This window comes from Pogoniulus pusillus, chromosome 10 (assembly GCF_015220805.1).
Source record: "Pogoniulus pusillus isolate bPogPus1 chromosome 10, bPogPus1.pri, whole genome shotgun sequence".
In the NCBI taxonomy this organism is placed as follows: Eukaryota; Metazoa; Chordata; class Aves; order Piciformes; family Lybiidae; genus Pogoniulus; species Pogoniulus pusillus.
The window spans coordinates 7,025,510-7,045,463 of NC_087273.1; the positions used below are offsets into that span (position 1 = coordinate 7,025,510).

The 19,954-nt window shown below is 52.1% G+C and overlaps 1 protein-coding gene across 1 annotated transcript in view; it reads left to right on the forward strand.

Annotated features, from left to right (window-relative positions):
* Positions 1-19,954, forward strand: part of ADAMTS3 (ADAM metallopeptidase with thrombospondin type 1 motif 3) — a 95,354-nt gene that overhangs the window by 15,603 nt on the left and 59,797 nt on the right. The window lies entirely within an intron of this gene.

Genomic DNA, 19,954 nt, shown 5'->3' on the forward strand with positions numbered 1-19,954 from the left:
GGCACTGGATGATTCTTAAGGTCCCTTCCAATCCAGCCCATTCTGTGATTCTATGACTGGTGCCCAGTGAGGCAAGCTGATGGCTGACCTGGATTCTCTCAGCCCAAGCAGACAGCCTCTCAGTGGGCTCTGGATCAGGACTGAGTGTCTGTTGGCTCAACACTGGGCAGGCCACACCTTGAGTGCTGTGTCCAGTTCTGGGCTCCTCAATTCAAGAGAGATGTTGAGTGCCATGGTCTGGTTGATTGGCCAGGGCTGGGTGCTAGGTTGGCCTGGATGAGCTTGGAGGTCTCATCCAACCTGGTTGATTCTATGATTCCCAAACTCAGCATCAGTGAGTGCCAGTGGGAGGTGTCCCTGCTTGTGGCAGGGGGTTGGATCTGGATGATCTGGTTGACTGGATGGGGCTGGGTGAGGGGTTGGGCTGGATGACCTTGGAGGTCTCTTCCAACCTCACTGATTCCATGATTCTATGAAGCTCTATGATCTCAAAGGTCCCTTCCAACCCAAGCCTTTGTAGGATTAGAAGAGCAGAGTGGAGTGAAGCACTTGAGCTGCTGCAGAGGGCCTGCTTGTAGCACATGGGAAGCTCTCAAGGAGGTTAATCCCAGCATCTTGGAGCAGAATGTTGTCCACCTGGCAGGCAGCAGTGGCTGAGTCTCATTTAACATTCCTACACTCGTGTTCCCCTGCCCTGCTGCCTGCTTCCCACAGGAATTGCAGCCTCCCAGTGAACTCCCTTAACCCCCTGTGCCTGCTCCTGCCACTTGCACTCTGCTGAACTCTTGGGACTTATTAACTGGGTTTGATGATCTGCAGCTGCCTTGTTGGGTGGACAGACCCCAGCTGGGAACCTCAGCCCCTCCTCCCCCTTGGGCTGAGCAGCCTTTGGTCGCTCTCTGGCTGGGCCTGAGCTTCATCCCTGTCACCTCTCTGGGACAGAGCATTTCCTACAGATATTTTCTGGCTCAGGAGCAGTGTGGCCAGCAGGACAAGGGAGGTTCTTCTGCCCCTGTGCTCAACACAGGTCAGGCCACACCTTGAGTGCTGTGTCCAGTTTTGGGCTCCTCAATGCAAGAGAGATGTTGAGGTGCTGAAAGGGCAACAAGGCTGGTGAGGGGCCTGGAGCACAGCCCTGTGAGCAGAGGCTGAGGGAGCTGGGGGGGTGTGCAGCCTGCAGAAGAGGAGGCTCAGGGCAGACCTCATTGCTGTCTCCAACTCCCTGAAGAGAGGCTGTAGCCAGGTGGGGTTGGGCTCTGCTGCCAGGCAAGCAGCACCAGAAGAAGGGGACGCAGTGTGAAGTTGTGCCAGGGGAGGCCTGGGCTGGATATTAGGAGGAAGTTGTTGTCAGAGAGAGTGATTGGCATTGGAATGGGCTGCCCAGGGAGGTGGTGGAGGCACCATCCCTGGAGGTGTTGCAGCCAAGCCTGGCTGGGGCACTTAGTGCCATGGTCTGGTTGATTGGGCAGGGCTGGGTGCTAGGTTGGCCTGGATGAGCTTGGAGGTCTCTTCCAACCTGGCTGATTCTATGATTCTATGCCCTAATCCATAGCAAAGTGGACTCCCAATATTCAGAAGCTCCAGAAATCGTTACAGTGCACTGGCATCATCTCACCTCTTCAGGCTTCTTGTGTAGAAGGAGCATTGAGAAGGGAGCAGGTGGTGATTGGAGTGTCCATGGAGTGTGACATGATAGAATGGAGGAACTCTTTCCTCTGCTTGCTTTTCTTCCCCTTGAAGGTTGCTCTCAAAGCAAGCAGATGCTCTGTCCTGACTTTGTGTGATGCACTCAGAGCTCATGCAGGTGGCTGCTCAAGCTATATTTACCTCTTTGGTCTTTTACTAAGCTCTTCTGATAGGCCCAGAATTAGGCTCAGGATAGATTTGCCTCATTGCTAGCCCTTGAGTCTCCTCCTGACCTCCTGCCTTGCCCCTCTCCCTTTCTTGCCTAGAGCAGATCACCCTTTCCCCTACAAACCTTCTTTTTCCTCCACAGCTTTCCTCAAGGCTCATTTTGGTGAAGCTTTCTCTGCCCCAGTGAAATGATAAAGAGTTTGTGTCTGCCCTAGGCAGGTACATGAACTGCTTGGAGAACATTTCATGGATTCACAGGAGACTTTTGAAGGTCTCTTCCAACCCAGACCATTCTATGTCCTGTGCAGGTCCCTTTGAACCCAGACCATTCTATGACCTTTGGAGCTCCCTCCCAACCCAGACCATTCTATGACCTTTGGAGCTCCCTCCCAACCCAGACCATTCTATGACCTTTGGAGCTCCCTCCAAACCCAGACCATTCTATGACCTTTGGAGCTCCCTCCCAACCCAGACCATTCTATGACCTTTGGAGCTCCCTCCCAACCCAGACCATTCTATGACCTTTGGAGCTCCCTCTCAACCCAGACCATTCTATGACCTTTGGAGCTCCCTCCCAACCCAGACCATTCTATGACCTTTGGAGCTCCCTTCCAACCCAGACCATTCTCTGACCTTTGGAGCTCCCTTCCAACCCAGACCATTCTATGACCTTTGGAGCTCCCTCCCATCCCAGACCATTCTATGACCTTTGGAGCTCCCTCCCAACCCAGACCATTCTATGACCTTTGGAGCTCCCTCCCAACCCAGACCATTCTATGATTCTATGACCAGCCAAAGAAAGGGTGAGAAGGTTAAACCCAGCCAAACCAAGGGTGAGGAGGTTAAACCCAGCCAAACCAAGGGGTGAGGTTAAACCCAGCCAAAGAAAGGGTGAGGAGGTTAAACCCAGCCAAACCAAGGGGTGAGGTTAAACCCAGCCAAAGAAAAGGTGAGGAGGTTAAACCCAGCCAAAGAAAGGGTGAGGAGGTTAAACCCAGCCAAAGAAAGGGTGAGGAGGTTAAACCCAGCCAAAGAAAGGGTGAGGAGGTTAAACCCAGCCAAAGAAAGGGTGAGGAGGTTAAACCCAGCTAAACCAAGGGGTGAGGTTAAACCCAGCTAAGGAAAGAGTGAGGAGGCTAAAGCCAGCCAAACAAACCTCTCCTTTTTCAGAGGTGCAAGGAGAGCATCTTGGCTGCAGCAGGTGGATTTAGCAGCCTGTTCTCCACACCAGCCTCTGGCTGCCTGCTCGGGGGGGTGGCGACCAGAGGAGAACCTCTGTGCTTAATGTATGGAATAGGAAGTAGTAAAAAGGCTTTGTTGTGTTCAGAGTTTCCACTTGGTTCTACACCTCTACGTTTGCAAGGTTGTTTGGACCTCTTCTGAAGTGCTGATTTTCCTCTGGGCTGCACCTCCCCTGCCCCCTTGTTCCAAGGACTGCGTGGTGGTAGGAAAAACTGAAGAGATGTGAGGCAGAGCTGCTGTGGGCTGAGTGTGGAGATCAAACTGGGCCAAAATAGAAGGAGCCACACAAATTCCTTTTGTAGCATGGAAATATCCAAGCAGCTTGGGTAAGAGGTTTTCCAGGTGGAAAAAGAAAAAAAAAAGATGGATTTTTGAAGTGGAGCACAAAGGCAAAAAAGGGCTCCTTGACCTCATGAGATCCCTCCTGCAAGAGCTGTTCTCCTCCTGCCTGCAGAGGGATGGGAGCAGCCCTGCCTGCTGCTGCTTGCCCTTGCAGTAGGAGCTGAGAAGACCCCTGGGTAAGGAAAAAGTGGGGGTGAGACTTGATTTGGTTAAACAAATACAGTGGGTGAAGTGTGGGCATTATCTGTCTAACTGAGGATGGACCATGGCAAAGATCAGCTGTGGAGCATCAGCAGAGGGACTGGAGTCATAGAATCCTGGAATGGTGAGGGTTGGAAGTGACCTCTGAACATCATCTTCTGGTCCAGCCCCCCCTGCCAGATCAGCTGTGGAGCCTCAGTCATTGAATCCTAGAATGGTGAGGGTTGGAAGTGACCTCTGAACATCATCTTCTGGTCCAGCCTCCCCCACCAGATCAGCTGTGGAGCATCAGTCATAGAATCCTAGAATGGTGAGGGTTGGAAGTGACCTCTGAACATCATCTTCTAGTCCAGCCCCCCCTGCCAGATCAGCTGTGGAGCATCAGTCATAGAATCCTAGAATGGTGAGGGTTGGAAGTGACCTCTGAACATAATCTTCTAGTCCAGCCTCCCCCACCAGATCAGCTGTGGAGCCTCAGTCATAGAATCCTAGAATGGTGAGGGCTGGGAGTGATTTATGAAGATCATCTTCTAGTCCAGTCCCCCCTGCCAGATCAGCTGTGGCAGGTCACACAGGAACTCATTCAGGTGGGTCTTGCAGAGAAGGAGCCTCCACAACCTCTCTGAGCAGCCTGCTCCAGGGCTCCAGCAGCCTCACACCAAAGAAGTTTCTCCTCATGCTGAGGTGGAACTTCCTGGGTTGCAGTCTGTGTCCATTCCCCCTTGCCCTGTCACAGGGCACCACAGAAAAGAGCCTGGCCCCTTCTTGCCCCTTCTTGCCCCTTCTTGCCCCTTCTTGCCCCTTCTTGCCCCTTCTTGCCCCTTCTTGCCCCTTCTTGCCCCTTCTTGCCCCTTCTTGCCCCTTCTTGCCCCTTCTTGCCCCTTCTTGCCCCTTCTTGCCCCTTCTTGCCCCTTCTTGCCCCTTCTTGCCCCTTCTTGCCCCTTCTTGCCCCTTCTTGCCCCTTCTTGCCCCTTCTTGCCCCTTCTTGCCCCTTCTTGCCCCTTCTTGCCCCTTCTTGCCCCTTCTTGCCCCTTCTTGCCCCTTCTTGCCCCTTCTTGCCCCTTCTTGCCCCTTCTTGCCCCTTCTTGCCCCGCAGGTATTTGTAAGCATTCATAAGATCCCCTCTCAGCCTTCTCTTCTCCAAACTGAAAGAGAGTATGGCTCTTGGAGTATGAATCAGGACCAAGAAAATCCCTTCTGAGAAAAGGAATCATGGTCAAGTTGAAGAGTCTTTCTCTCTGGGAGCCTTCCACAGCTTCCCTGGGCAACCTCTGCCAGTGTCTCCCCACCCTCACTCTAAAGAGTTTCTTCCTCATCTCCAGTCTCAGTCTCCTCTTTTCCAGCTCAAAGCTGGAAGTTCCCCAGAGAGGTTGTGGATGCTCCCTCCTTGGGAATGTTCAAGGCTAGGTTGGATGAGCAACCTGGGCTAGTGGGAGGTGTCCCTGCCCATGGCAGGGGGGTTGGAACTGGATGATCTTGAAGGCCCCTTACAACCCAAACCCTTCTAGAAAGAAAACATTTGAACTCCAAACCTACTGAGCCTTTTGTTGTTGTTCTTTTATATCATAGCATCAGTCAAGGTTGGAAAGGACCACATGGATCATCCAGTTCCAACCCCCCTGCCATGGACAGGGATACCCTACCCTAGAGCAGGCTGCACTCAGCCTCATCCAGCCTGGCCTTAAACACCTCCAGCCATGGGGCCTCAACCACCTCCCTGGGAGCCCATTCCAGCCTCTCACCACTCTCATGCTCAACAACTTCCTCCTCACGTCCAGCCTGAACATATATATGCTTTAACTGCTCTTGAATCTCTTCTCCAATCCATCCCCCCCAACCCTGCCCCAGTAATTCCATGGTGCCTACTCCCTTCTAGGTGCTCACTCTGGTGTTTGAGGCTGCCTGTGTGGGCACAGGAGGCTATATTTGAAGAGAGGAATGTTTTAAGGAGAGAACTCTTTTGCCTCCTCGAGGGTGGTGCAGCAGCTAGACTTCAAAACAGCATTTATTGGTTCTTTGGGGTTTGTTTTTAATAGAGCATTTTGAAAGTGGTTTTCATGTGATGCCTTTCAAGGAAAGGAAGCCTGTGTCAAGCAGGATATTTTAGGTCCACACAACTCCCCAAGCAGAGAGGTTGGTGTCTTAGGAAGCACTTAGGGATTGTAGAGTCATAGAATCAAGCAGGTTGGAAGAGACCTTCAAGATCATCCAGGCCAACCTAGCACCCAGCCCTATCCAGTCAACCAGACCATGGCACTAAGTGCCTCAGCCAGGCTTTGAGTCAACACCTCCAGGCACGGCCACTCCACCACCTCCCTGGGCAGCCCATTCCAATGCCAATCACTCTCTCTGACAACAACTTCTTCCTAACATCCAGCCTAGACCTCCCCTGCCATAACTTCAGACTGTTCCCTTATTCTGTTGCTGCTTGCCTGGCAGAAGAGCCCAACCCCACCTGGCTACAGCCTCCCTTCAGGTACTTGTAGACAGCAATGAGCTCTGCCCTGAGCCTCCTCTGCTGCAGGCTGCACACCCCCAGCTCCCTCAGCCTCTCCTCACAGGGCTGTGCTCCAGGCCCCTCACCAGCTTCATTGCCCTTCTCTGGACACCTTCCAGCACCTCAACCTCTCTCTTGAATTGAGGAGCCCAGAACTGGACAGAGCACTCAAGGTGTAGCCTGTACTCAAGGTGTTTGGACAGGTTGGAGTCTGTAGGCCAGCAGAAAATATCCCTGCAGGATAGTTGTGGGTTTAAAACCCTTCTTGAGCTAAGCTGGAAGGAAAATAATCTCTGCTAAGCTTTGCCCCTGCATGCAGAGCACACCCAGAGACTGATAGAAGGGTTTGGGTGGGATCTTAAAGGTCATCTGGTTCCAACCCCTTTGACATGTGCAGGGACACCTCCCAGCAGAGCAGGGCTCAAGACTGTGGTAATGTCTCTGTGGTGTGGGTGCTTTGCAGAGAGGTGGAGAGCTGCTGTTCAGGCACTGTGCTGTGTGGCTGTCTCCAGGAGCTGTGCTGAGAGAAGCCAAGCCCAAGCAAAGCTCCAGCAGAGCTCAGGGCCAGCAGCAGCCCCCAGGGGAGCAGGGAGCAGAGAGCCAGGCACAGCTGCTGTGCAGGGCACCACTCACCCTGCACACAGTGAGGCTCAGCTCACTCCAAGAGGGACAGTGAGGGGCTGGGGCAGGGCCAGAGAAGGGCTGCAGAGCTGGGGAAGGGTCTGGAGAACAGGGCTGGAGAGGAGCAGCTGAGGGAGCTGGGGGTGTTTAGTGTGGAGAAGAGGAGGCTGAGGGGAGAGCTCAGTGCTCTCTACAGCTGCCTGAAAGGAGGCTGCAGTGAGGTGGGGGTTGGGCTCTTCTGCCTAGAATCAGAGGATAGGAGAGGCAATGGCCTGAAATTGTGCCAAGGGAGGCTTAGGTTATGTTAGAGATGAGGAACAATTTCTTTACTGCCAGCGTGGTCAGGGATTGGAAGAGGCTGCCCAGGGAGGTGGTGGAGTCCCCATCCCTGGAGGTGTTCAAGCAACTTGCAGCCATGGCACTTGGAAACAAGGTTTAGTGGCCCTGGTGGTGCTGGGTTGCTGCTTGGACTGGATCATCTTAGAGGGCTTGTTGCAACTCAAACAATTCTGTGTTTCTGTGCTGCTGTCCTTAGTGTGGTTGTGGTTCAGAATGATCTGCACCACCTTGCTGGTGGCTGGGTGCTGCTCTGGCTACCTGTGCTCAAACCTCACCTCACCTGGGCTCAAACCTTGGCCCTGCATTGACACCAAGAGAGTTTAAGGAGGCAGTTGGACAAATCATTTCCTTTCTGAGTTTTCTGCCTTCATTTTTTTTGTTCCCAAAGCTGCTTAATTCTTGAATTAAGGAGGAAGGAGGAACATCTTTACTGAGCAGGAGGTCAGGCACTGGAAAAGGCTGCCCAGGGAGGTGGTGGAGTCACCATCCCTGGAGATGTTTAAGAGGAGAGTGGATGTGGTGCTTGAGGCTATGGTCTAGTGATGAAGGATGCTGGGATGAAGGTTGGACTGGATGATCCTGGTGGCCCTTTCCAACCACAGCACTTCATAGTGATGAGATGTTGTGCTGAGGGCTTTGGTTTAGTCAAGGGCTTGTCAGTGTGAAACTAATGATTGGACTCAGTGATCTTGAAGATCTTTTCCAGTCTTAAGAAGTCCTGTGAATTCCTGGAGGCTCACAGCCAACAGGTTCTAAAGTAGCCCCAGCTCATCCAAGTGACCAAGCAGAACCCCCCCCACCCTCCCTCTTTTTTTTTCTTCCTCTCATTTTGGGGCCAATAAAAGCCAGATTGTGAACTTCTGTGGAGCCTTGATAAGGTGCCTGTGAATCAACCTCTCATTTGCCTTCTGCCTTCACATCTCACACGTGGCAAAGTTTGTCTGTCCCTCAGAGAGGGTAAATAGACACTGAAGCAGGCAATGTTCTCACAGCTCCACCCTGGTGACCTCTCTCAAGGTTCTCATTGAGGCTGGAGCCTGTGCTGCTCCGAAGGAGGCACAGAAGCCACATTCAGCAGTGCCTCGTTTGCTGTCCCTTGTTTATTCAGCCCTCTCCCTGGTTCCATCTGGAGCTGGACCTCAGAGCTGTGCATGGTTTGCAGAGGGGCACAAGGAGCAAGGCTGGATGGAAAAGATAGGACAAAGGGCAGTGGCTTTGAGGGCTGTGGCTTTTGAGGTTCTGTTTCTTCTCCAGCTTCTGTCTGAGCTGACAGCTGAGTTTCACTCTTTGAGCTGGGAGAGGGAAGATTGAGGCTGGAGATGAGGAAGAAATTCTTGGCAATGAGGGTGGGGAGACACAGGTTGCCCAGGGAGGTTGTGGCTGGAGGTGTTCAAGGCCAGGTTGGATAAGACCTTGAGCAACCTGGGCTAGTGAGAGGTGTCCCTGCCTACAGCAGGGAGTTGGAACTGGATGGTCTTGAAAGTCCTTTCCAAGCCAACCCATTCTAAGGATTCTATGATAAAATCCCATCCTGTGCAGGTTTAAAGTTCTCCCTTTGGCAGCTGAATCAGCCAACATAAACAGTGGCTTTTGAATCAAGATGCAGGAAGTAAAAGAAATGCCCTCTTAAGGGGTCTGTCTCCAGCCCTTGCACACATTTCTGTGTCTTCATGACCCTCTGTGCCTGTGAGTCTATGCAAACAGGATGCAGGGTGGTGGAGAGGCAAGAGAAGAGCAGAAGGTAATTAAGATGTGTTGGAGGAGCCCATCATCTGCCTGGCTTTTGGAGAGTCACACTGCTCTCTGCAGCACCCTGAAAGGAGGCTGGAGCCATGTAGGGCACAGATTCTTCTCCAGAGTAATAAGATGTAGAGGGTGTTTCATAGAAGCACAGAATGGGTTGGAAGGGACCTTCAAGATCATTCAGTTGCAATTCCCCTGTTATGGGCAGGGACACCTCCCACTAGCCCAGGAGGTGTTGAAGCCAAGCCTGGCTGAGGCACTTAGTGCCATGGGCTGGTTGACTGGATAGGGCTGGGTGCTAGGTTGGCCTGGCTGAGCTTGGAGGTCTCTTCCAACCTGCTTGATTCTACAATTCTAAGGCTTTCAGAACCTCCATGGAGGAGCCAGTGCCCTGAGAACAGGTTGCCCAGGGGAGTTATAGAGTCCCCATCCCTTGAGGGGTTCCAAAGCTGTGTAGATGTGGTGCTGAGCGCCATGGTTTCGTGGGCAGTGCTGGGTGAAGGGTTGGACTCGGTGATCTGAAAGGGCTCTACCAGCCAAACAGATTCAGTGGAGCTCCAAGCAGCTCCCTGAAAAAGTTATGGGAATAAAAGTCCATTTGACCCCCTGACCTCCTGTTTCTTGCCATGCTGGAGAAAGCTGCAGCCCTTTGTTCCTCTCATGGGGTGAAATATTTGCTTTCCCTGGGATTTGAAACTAATCCTTCTCTTTCCTGGAGTACTCCTGCGACTTGGCTGAGAACTTTAATGAATTGCTTTGACTTTCTGCCTTAAAAGCTCGACCATGCAACAGCAAATGACCTTCCTGACCTCACACAAATCATTCTGTCCTTTGCTTCTCTTGGTTTATTCCTGCCTGAGTCACTGATTCAGCCTAAAACTGCTTTTCCTCTCAGAGATTTAAGCAGGAATTTTCTTGCCCCAAGATGCAGGAGCAATTTCAAAGCATGAGGCTGATGTAAATAGTCTCAGTTTGGGCATTTTTGAGTGCTTTGAAGTGGTGCTTCTGAGCTTTAGACCAACAGAATTATTTCCACTCAGGGTAAAAATATGTCAGGGTCCTGTTTCTTCTCCAGCTTCTATCTGAGCTGACAACTGAGTTTCACCCTTTAGTTTTGACTGTGTTTTCTATTCCCTTGCAAGGCCTTTTGAGCAGGGACATCTTTATCTCCATTGGTAGCTTGCCCACAGCGTGGAGCTTTGTGTAGCCAAGGTGAGTGCAGCCCTTCCAGCTGTGGGGAAGGGCCAAGAGCTTTGCAAAGCTGCTTTGTGTGCTCCTCACAGCATAAATCAGCAGCCCCTCTAGGCTGGGGGACTGGTGGAAATGGGAGTTGATGAAGGTTGAGCCAAGCAGTTTGGTGTCTGGTTGTTTCTCAGGAGTGTGAGGGGCTACACCTGGTAGTCTTCTGTGCTTCTTTCTGACACTTAACCCATGGGAAAAGCCCCATGGGAAGAGAAACTTCCACAACCACCAGTGGAGGAAGCAGCTGACAGCGAAGCCCTCATGCCAGCCTGCTTGCTTCTTGACTTGGGAGGTGCAAAAGATGAGCTGGGTGTCCAGGCAGATTGTGAATGCCCCCTCCCTGGAGGTGTGCAAGGCCAGGATGGATGAGGCTTTGAGCAGCCTGGGCTAGGGGGAGGTTTTGAGTGACAGGATGAGAAGCAGTGGCTTTGAGCTGGAAGAGGAGGTGTTGAGGCTGGAGATGAGGAAGAAATTCTTGAGAGTGAGGGTAGGGAGATACTGGCACAGGTTGCCCAGGGAGGCTGTGGATGTCCTTTCCCTGGAGGTGTTCAAGACCAGGTTGGATGAGGTTTTGAGCAACCTGGGCTAGTGGGAGGTGTCCCTGCCCATGACAGGGGGCTGGAACTGGATGATCTTGAAGGTCCATTCCAACCCATTCCATGAATCTATGAATGCAAAGATGATGCAGAAAATAATGAATTCCCACTTCCTAAGTACAGCAGAGTCCACAGAGCCTGAAAGGTCACCTGGAGAACCTTTCTGATGGATGCCATGTTGGAGGTGGCTCCCTGGCTGTGTGCTGGGACTTGAGGTCCCCATTACTCTATGAATCATAGAGTGATCTGGTTGGAAGGGACCTGCACAGGTCATAGAATGGTCTGGGTTGGAAGGGACCTGCACAGGTCAGAGAATGGTCTGGGTTGGAAGGGACCCGCACAGGTCAGAGAATGGTCTGGGTTGGAACCGACCTGCACAGGTCATAGAATGGTCTGGGTTGGAAGGGACCTGCACAGGTCATAGAATGGTCTGGGTTGGAAGGGACCTGCACAGGTCAGAGAATGGTCTGGGTTGGAAGGGACCTGCACAGGTCATAGAATGGTCTGGGTTGGAACCGACCTGCACAGGTCAGAGAATGGTCTGGGTTGGAAGGGACCTGCACAGGTCAGAGAATGGTCTGGGTTGGAAGGGACCTGCACAGGTCAGAGAATGGTCTGGGTTGGAACCGACCTGCACAGGTCATAGAATGGTCTGGGTTGGAAGGGACCTGCACAGGTCATAGAATGGTCTGGGTTGGAAGGGACCTGCACAGGTCAGAGAATGGTCTGGGTTGGAAGGGACCTGCACAGGTCAGAGAATGGTCTGGGTTGGAAGGGACCTGCACAGGCAGCTGCGGTGGCTCAGCGCAGGCAGCAGGGCAGTGCTGGGCGCAGGCAGCTGCGGTGGCTCAGCGCAGGCAGCAGGGCAGTGCTGAGCGCAGGCAGCTGCGGTGGCTCAGCGCAGGCAGCAGAGCAGTGCTGGGTGCAGGCAGCTGCGGTGGCTCAGCGCAGGCAGCAGGGCAGTGCTGGGCGCAGGCAGCTGCGGTGGCTCAGCGCAGGCAGCAGGGCAGTGCTGGGCGCAGGCAGCTGCGGTGGCTCAGCGCAGGCAGCAGGGCAGTGCTGGGCGCAGGCAGCTGCGGTGGCTCAGCGCAGGCAGCAGGGCAGTGCTGGGCGCAGGCAGCTGCGGTGGCTCAGCGCAGGCAGCTGCGGTGGCTCAGCGCAGGCATCAGGGCAGTGCTGGGTGCAGGCAGCTGCGGTGGCTCAGCGCAGGCAGCAGGGCAGTGCTGGGCGCAGGCAGCTGCGGTGGCTCAGCACAGACAGCAGGGCAGCGCTGGGCGCAGGCAGCTGCGGTGGCTCCGTGGTGCGGTCGCTGCCTGGGCAGCAGCAGCAGCAGCAGGGCTCTGTGCGCCCTCACAGGCGCCGGGCTGCTGACCTCAGGTGTCCTCTTCTCCCTGCCCCCGTTGCCGGCCAGGGGATTGTTTTGTTTGCTCTGGGAGCATTCAGCGCTGGAGCCGAGGCTGTTGTTTTTCTTTCTTCGAAGGCTATCAGGTGTCCCTGCTTTTTGTTTTCCTTTCCACTTTGCAGAGGAAGCGGCGACTCTCCTGGCATCCCATGGGCTCCAGGAACTGGGCAAACCCTGCGAGACCTGGCAGCCCTTAGTGCCTTTTATCATGCACCCACCTCAGGCTGCTTTTCACAGCAGCAAGTTGTGCTGTTCCACCACCGAGCAGAGAGCTTCTGCGGTTGCCACCAAGGGGGGGGTTGGATTGGATGAGCTTTTAAGGTCCCTTCCAGCCCCTGCCATTGATTGTGTGATTTCTTTTTTCCCCCTTGCAGAGGATTTCTTTTGGGCTCAGGGAGCTGCTTTCTTGCACTGAGCACGTTCCAGGAATGCTTTTTCTCTTTTTAATAACTGAGATTTTTAAAGCCACAATTCCTGCTTTAAGGACAAAGCCTTTCTGGTGCCAGCTCTTGCTGTCAGAAACGAGGCTCTGTAGGTTTTCCAAGAACAAAAGGGAAAAAAAGAGATTTGGTTTTTTTTCCACACAAGCTTTGGGGTTTGGCTTTTTCTTTCCTATAACTTTTTAAGGGCTTGCATTGAGTTTTCTTAGACTTACAGAAAGGGAAAAAGGGGGAGGAGGGGAATAAAAAAACCCAAACCCCCAGATTTGGATGAAAACCAAGCAGGAGAATTTTCAGCACAAAGGAATTTTCTGTGAGGCTGAAAAGCTTCCTTTGATTTTTTTTTTTGCACAGAATGACCCAGAAATAAGTTGTCATTTTCTTCATGACCCAGAAAAGTGTTGCCACTTCTCTTCTCTCCTGTGCAAATCCATCAGGATTGGGGTTAGCTTGGTGCCTTTTGCTCCTGGAAGTGGGGCAGCAATTAGCACATTAGGATGGGTTGGATTCCTTGGAGGAGCAAGCAGGGATGGTGAGGAGGGATTCTGCTTCCATATGGGATCCGTGGAGTAATGAGGAGTGGGTTTGATTTTCTGCTCTCGCTCTGGATCCATGGATTAATGAGGAGTGGGTTTGATTTTCTGCTCTCACTCTGGATCCATGCATTAATGAGGAGTGGGTTTGATTTTCTGCTCTCGCTCTGGATCCATGGATTAATGAGGAGTGGGTTTGATTTTCTGCTCTCACTCTGGATCCATGGATTAATGAGAATCATAGAATCAACCAGGTTGGAAGAGACCTCCAAGATCATCTAGTCCAACCTATCACCCAGCCCCATCCAATCAACTAGACCATGGCACTAAGAGCCTCATCCTGAGGAGTGGGTTTGATTTTCTTCTCTCACTCTGGATCCATGGATTAATGAGGAGTGGGTTTGATTTTCTGCTCTCACTCTGGATCCATGGATTAATGAGGAGTGGGTTTGATTTTCTGCTCTCACTCTGGATCCATGGATTAATGAGGAGTGGGTTTGATTTTCTGCTCTCGCTCTGGATCCATGGATTAATGAGGAGTGGGTTTGATTTTCTGCTCTCACTCTGGATCCATGGATTAATGAGGAGTGGGTTTGATTTTCTGCTCCCACATTGGATCCATGGATTAATGAGGAGTGGGTTTGATTTTCTGCTCTCACTCTGGATCCATGGATTAATGAGGAGTGGGTTTGATTTTCTGCTCTCACTCTGGATCCGTGGATTAATGAGGAGTGGGTTTGATTTTCTGCTCTCACTCTGGATCCATGGATTAATGAGGAGTGGGTTTGATTTTCTGCTCTCACTCTGGATCCGTGGATTAATGAGGAGTGGGTTTGATTTTCTGCTTCCACATGGATTAATGAGGAGTGGGTTTGATTTTTCTGCTCCCACATTGCATCCATGGATTAATGAGGAGTGGATTTGATTTTCTGCTCTCACTCTGGATCCATGGATTAATGAGGAGTGGGTTTGATTTTTCTGCTCCCACATTGCATCCATGGATTAATGAGGAGTGGGTTTGATTTTCTGCTCCCACATTGGATCCCTGGATTAATGTGGAGTGAGTTTGATTTTCTGCTTCTGCATGGATTGAGGAGTGGGTTTGATTTTCTGCCCTCACTGGCTCTGTGAATTAATGAGGAGTGGATTTAATTTTCTGCTCCCACATTGCATCCATGGATTAATGAGGAGTGGCTTTGATTTTCTGCTCCCACATTGCATCCATGGATTAATGAGGAGTGGCTTTGATTTGATGCTCCTGCATAGATTAATAAGGAGTGGGTTTGATCTTCTGCTTCTACATAGATTAATGAGAAGTGGATTTGATTTTCTGCTCCCACATGAGATCCATGCATTAATGAGAAGTGGGTTTGATTTTCTGCTCCCACACTGGATCCATGGATTAATGGGGAGTGGGTTTGATTTTCTGCTCTACATGGATTGAGGAGTGGGATTGATTTTCTGCTCTCACTTTGGATCTGTGGATTAATGAGGAGTGGGTTTGATTTCCATCAGTGCCCATTTGAGATGGGGGTGCAGATTGGTGTGTGTGGCTCTGGACTAAGTCTCTTTCCACAGTGTTGTGCCAGCCTCACAGCCATGCTTTTATCACCCTGATGACACCAAGTGTGCTTAGAATGGGCAAAGTGGTTGTGCTGAAGATGAGTTTGAGCCCCAGGAAGAGCTCCCCTTAGTTAAGGAAATGAGTCTCTTGTTTCTGCTCAGCTTGACATTCTCTCTTCTAACACCAACCTGTCTTAGCTTCTTGCTCCTAAATCACCTCCCTAGTTTGGAAGAGGAGATTCCTGTGTTCTGATCCTGTTTCTCCATCTCCATCCTGATACTCAGTTGAACAGATCCCATTTCTCCTTGCAGCTCCTGCTTTAACTCTGCAGTGCCTTGCCAGGAGTGCTGCAGCAGATAAACTGTGTGACACAGCATGGATTTTGTAGCCCATTGGCACAGAATCACAGGGTGGGTTGGGTTGGAAAAGACCTGTGAGACCATCAAGTCCAACCTTCTACCCAACACCACCAGGGTCACTAAACTATGGCCCCAAGTGCCATGGCCACAGGTTTATTGAACTCCTCCAGGGAGTTCACCACCTCCCTAGGCTGCCTCTTCCAATCCTTGACCACTCTGGCAGCAAAGAAATTGTTCCTCATTTCCAACCTAACCCTCCCCTGGCACAATTTCAGGCCATTGCCTCTCCATCTATCCCCTAGGGAGAAGAGTCCAACCTCCACCTCACTGCAGCCTCCTCTCAGGCAGCTGTATGGATCAATGAGCTCTCCTCTCAGCCTCCTCTCTTCAGACTCCCCAGCTCCCTCAGCTGCTCCTCCCCAGCCCTGTTCTCCAGACCCTTCCCCAGCTCTGTTGCCCTTCTCTGAACCTGCTCTAGCCCTCAGTGTCCTTCTTGGAGTGAGGGGAGGGGTCCAAAACTGACCCCAGTATTCAAGATGTGGCCTCACCAGTGCCTCTGACTGGCCAGGGCTGGGTGCTAGGTTGGACTGGATGAGCTTGGAGGTCTCTTCCCACCTGATTGATTCTATGGTTCTATGTGGGCTTGATCCCTGCCTTGGTTGTGCTGTCCCCACACCACTGCCAACACAGGCCAGGATGCATTCCCAGGGTTGTTAGCTCCATCCTTGACCCTCCAAGCAGACAAAATGAGCTTTGAATTCCTGCTTGCTCTACTAGGAGCAGCTTGAAGGTGGTGGTGCTGAAAGGAGTCAGGCAGTAGAGTGAGGGTGAACAAGATGACCCTTAGTCCTTTCCAACCCACACCCTCTGATCATATGACCATGGGACAAACTCCAAAACTCTGCAGCTTCAGAAACTTCCAGACTGTTTTGTGAAGAAGACACCTGCAGGCCCAGTTGATGCTTGACCAAATCCAGGAGAGAGATGACAACCTCGCAAGCCTGGAGCTACACGGGGAGGAAACTTCTTTCCTCCAGCTGTGGCTGCGTTTCAGTGGAGGCAGGAGAAGGGAAATGTGCTTGCAGGGCAAAGCAACCTCCTTGGCTTTGCTTTATTGTTTTGATTTCCAATAAACCAAGCAGTGTTTGGGTGAGACTCCCCCAAAGCTCTGCTGCAGGGGAGGGAGGAGTGAAGCAGGTAGCAGTGACGCAGGTTCTGCACAGTCACGGAGCTGAACCCACCTTAGGCCAACACAGGGGCTGAAAGGTAGCAGTGTTTTTTTGCCCTCACTCTGTGTTTTTCAGACCAGGCAGCACCTTCTTTATAAAAGCAGGTTTATATCCACTCTCTTAAGAAGTTTAGACTGGAGAGGGCTGTCTCCAGAAGCTGCTCCCCACCTCCTCTCCTTTCCCCTGTGCCCAGCTCCATGTGTTTGTCTTGGCAGGATGTGCTGTCTGCTGGGCTGCTGCTGGGCTGCTAGCTGGAGGGAACACAGAGCTCTTGATGCTGTTCAACAGGGCTGCTATTGAGTGAACTGCAGGAGTAGACCTGGGGGCCACCTGTGATTGTCCAGCAGGGGTAGGGGAAATAAAAATCCAACCAGAAAACAAAGGAGGAATCAGAAGGCTTAAGGAGAAGCAGTTCTGGGCCCTTCTATCTAAGAAAGATGTTGAGGTGCTTGAATGTGTCCAGAGAAGGGCAGCAAGGCTGGGGAGGGGGCTGGAGCACAGCCCTGTGAGGAGAGGCTGAGGGAGCTGGGGGGGTGCAGCCTGCAGAAGAGGAGGCTCAGGGCAGACCTCATTGCTGTCTACAACTGCCTGAAGGGAGGCTGTAGCCAGGTGGGGTTGGCCTCTTCTCCCAGGCAAGCAGCAACAGAACAAGAGGACAGAGTCTCAAGCTGTGACAGAGGAGGTCTGGGCTGGATGTTAGGAGGAAGTTGTTGGCAGAGAGAGTGATTGGCATTGGAATGGGCTGCCCAGGGAGGTGGTGGAGTCACCATCCTGGAGGTGTTTAAAAGGAGGCTGGCTGAGGCACTTAGTGCCATGGGTTAGTTAATTAGATGGGTTAAGTGATAAGTTGGCCTGAAGGATCTCAGAGGTCTTTTCTAACCTGTTTAATTCGGTGACTCTGTGATTTTTCCAGTTTCAGCCCTAGAATGGCCAGAAGAAAGGTTCTGGGAGGCTTTGTGGTGGGTGAAATAAGTGATGCTGCTGAAACCACACGGGCCAGCACCAGCAGCTTGCTTGTTTTCACTTAGCCTGCTCGGAGAATCTGTTGTGAGGCTTTTGGCCACCCAACTTTCTTAGAATCAAAGAATTATTTTGGTTGGGAAAAGACCTCTGAGGTTGTTAAGTCCAACTGTGGCCATTAAACCATGCCCCAGAGCTCTTGTTTTAACTACTCTGGGTATGACAGATCTTTTATGAGACTTTTCTCACCTCACAGAATTGTTTGGCTTGGGAAATCCTTCTAAGATCAACCAGCCCCAATCACCAACCCAGCACCACCATGGCCATCAAACCATCTCCCCAGAGTGCTTGCATGGCAAATCTTTTTATGGGACTTCTATCCCCTGTCTTTAAACTTAGAGTCACAGGTTGGTGTGGGCTGGGAGAGGTCTCCAAGATCACAGAGTCCAACCACTGGCTGAGGCACTTAGTGCCATGGTCTGGTTGATTGGCCAGGGCTGGGTGCTAGGTTGGCCTGGCTGAGCTTGGAGGTCTCTTCCAACCTGCTTGACTCTGCTAAGAGTAAGACATGGTTGATGAGTTCAATAGACCAAGGTCTCAGCACTGTAGAAACCTAGCTTCTACCCAGCTGCTTTCACAGAGGGTTAAGCAGAGGAGTGCTTGGTAGAGGCAGCTGCACGAGTGAAAGATGCTTCATGTCTGGGGACACCACATCCAGTCCCAGGGGGGTTAGAAGGTCAAACACTTCAGAATGTGGGCTAGAGGAGGGCAGTGCAGACTGGCACCCAAAGCTGAGAGCTGTGCTGGAGCAGGAGGTGCTGGGTGGGGTGGGGATGTTCTGTTGTAGGCTTGCTCTGTAAGCTCAGTGTGCTGCAGACCTCCCCAGCCCAAAGCTCTCCCAGCGGCGCCTGGCTCCATAATGGCCACCAGTGTCCCTCTGCCTCCTTGCTCAACAAACCCCCTTCACTCTCTCAGGTTTGAGGGTGGGCTTTGGCATAACACCCCAGAGAATTAAAGGACCTGCCCTAGAAATGGGGCTTTTCACTTCCCAAAATACTCCTGACAATCCCACCCATGCAGGTGACTCCCAGCTTTGGAGTTCGGCGTCTCCGCTCTTCGCGGGCGCTCCACAGTTCTCTGTTGTGCTCTCTCAATGGAGGCTTCTTTCCTCTCCAGCAGCTCATGCCCCATGAATATTTATGTGGGCTCGTGTTCCTCCTGAAGTGGTGTTGATTTTGGCTCAGGAGGTGGTTGCTTACTTTAACCTGCCCTTGGAGGATACCTTCTCAAGGCTTTACACTGTTTGTAGCTCCCCCATTGTTGTCTGCATCTTCTTGCATTAAGGCAAGCGTGGCCAGCAGGTCCTCCTCCCACTTTACTCTGCCCTGGTGAGACCACAGATGGAATGGTTGGCCAGCAACCCAACACCACCATGGCCACTAAACCATGGCTCCAAGTGCCATGGCCACAAGGACACTTCCAGGGATGGGCACTCCACCACCTCCCTGGGCAGCCTCTTCCAATCCCTGACCGCTCTGGCAGCAAAGAAATTGTTTCTCATCTTCAGCCTAACCCTGCCCTGGTGCAGCTTGAGGATAGGCAGAAGAGCTCAACCTCTATCACCTCTGTCTCCTCCTATCACCTGAGGATAGGCAGAAGAGCCCAACCTCTATCACCTCTGTCTCCTTCTGTCACCTGAGGATAGGCAGAAGAGATCAACCTCTGTCTCCTTCTGTCACCTGAGTATAGGCAGAAGAGATCAACCTCTATCTCCTTCTATCACCTGAGGATAGGCAGAAGAGCCCAACCTCTATCATCTCTATCTCCTCCTATCACCTGAGGATAGGCAGAAGAGATCAACCTCTATCTCCTTCTATCACCTGAGGATAGGCAGAAGAGCCCAACCTCTGTCACCTCTATCTCCTTCTGTCACCTGAGGGTAGGCAGAAGAGCCCAACCTCTGTCACCTCTATCTCCTTCTATCACCTGAGGATAGGCAGAAGAGCCCAACCTCTGTCACCTCTATCTCCTTTTATCACCTGAGGATAGGCAGAAGAGCCCAACCTCTGTCACCTCTATCTCCTTCTATCACCTGAGGATAGGCAGAAGAGCCCAACCTCTGTCATCTCTATCTCCTTCTATCACCTGAGGATAGGCAGAAGAGCCCAACCTCTGTCACCTCTATCTCCTTCTATCACCTGAGGATAGGCAGAAGAGCCCAACCTCTATCATCTCTATCTCCTTCTATCACCTGAGGATAGGCAGAAGAGCCCAGCCTCTATCATCTCTATCTCCTCCTATCACCTGAGGATAGGCAGAAGAGATCAACCTCTATCTATCTCCTCCTATCACCTGAGGATAGGCAGAAGAGATCAACCTCTATCTCCTTCTATCACCTGAGGGTAGGCAGAAGAGCCCATCCTCTGTCACCTCTATCTCCTTCTATCACATGAGGACAGGCAGAAGAGATCAACCCCACCTCACTGCAGCCTCCTCTCAGGGAGCTGTAGAGAGCACTGAGCTCTCCCCTCAGCCTCCTCTTCTCTGCACTAAACCCCCCCATCTCCCTCAGCTGCTCCTCCCCAGCCCTGTTCTCCAGACCCTTCCCCAGCTCTGGACCTGCTCCACACAAGGACCCAGCACCTGCTTGTTCCTCTCGTTCCCCCTTCAGTGGGAAAATGCCAGGCTCTTTGTGTTCATGAAGTGTGGAAGCAGGGAATTCAGCCTGGAGATGAAAGCCAAGCTGGGCTCTGCATCCCTGCCTCCTCTGGGCTGCTAAAGAGGAGCCAA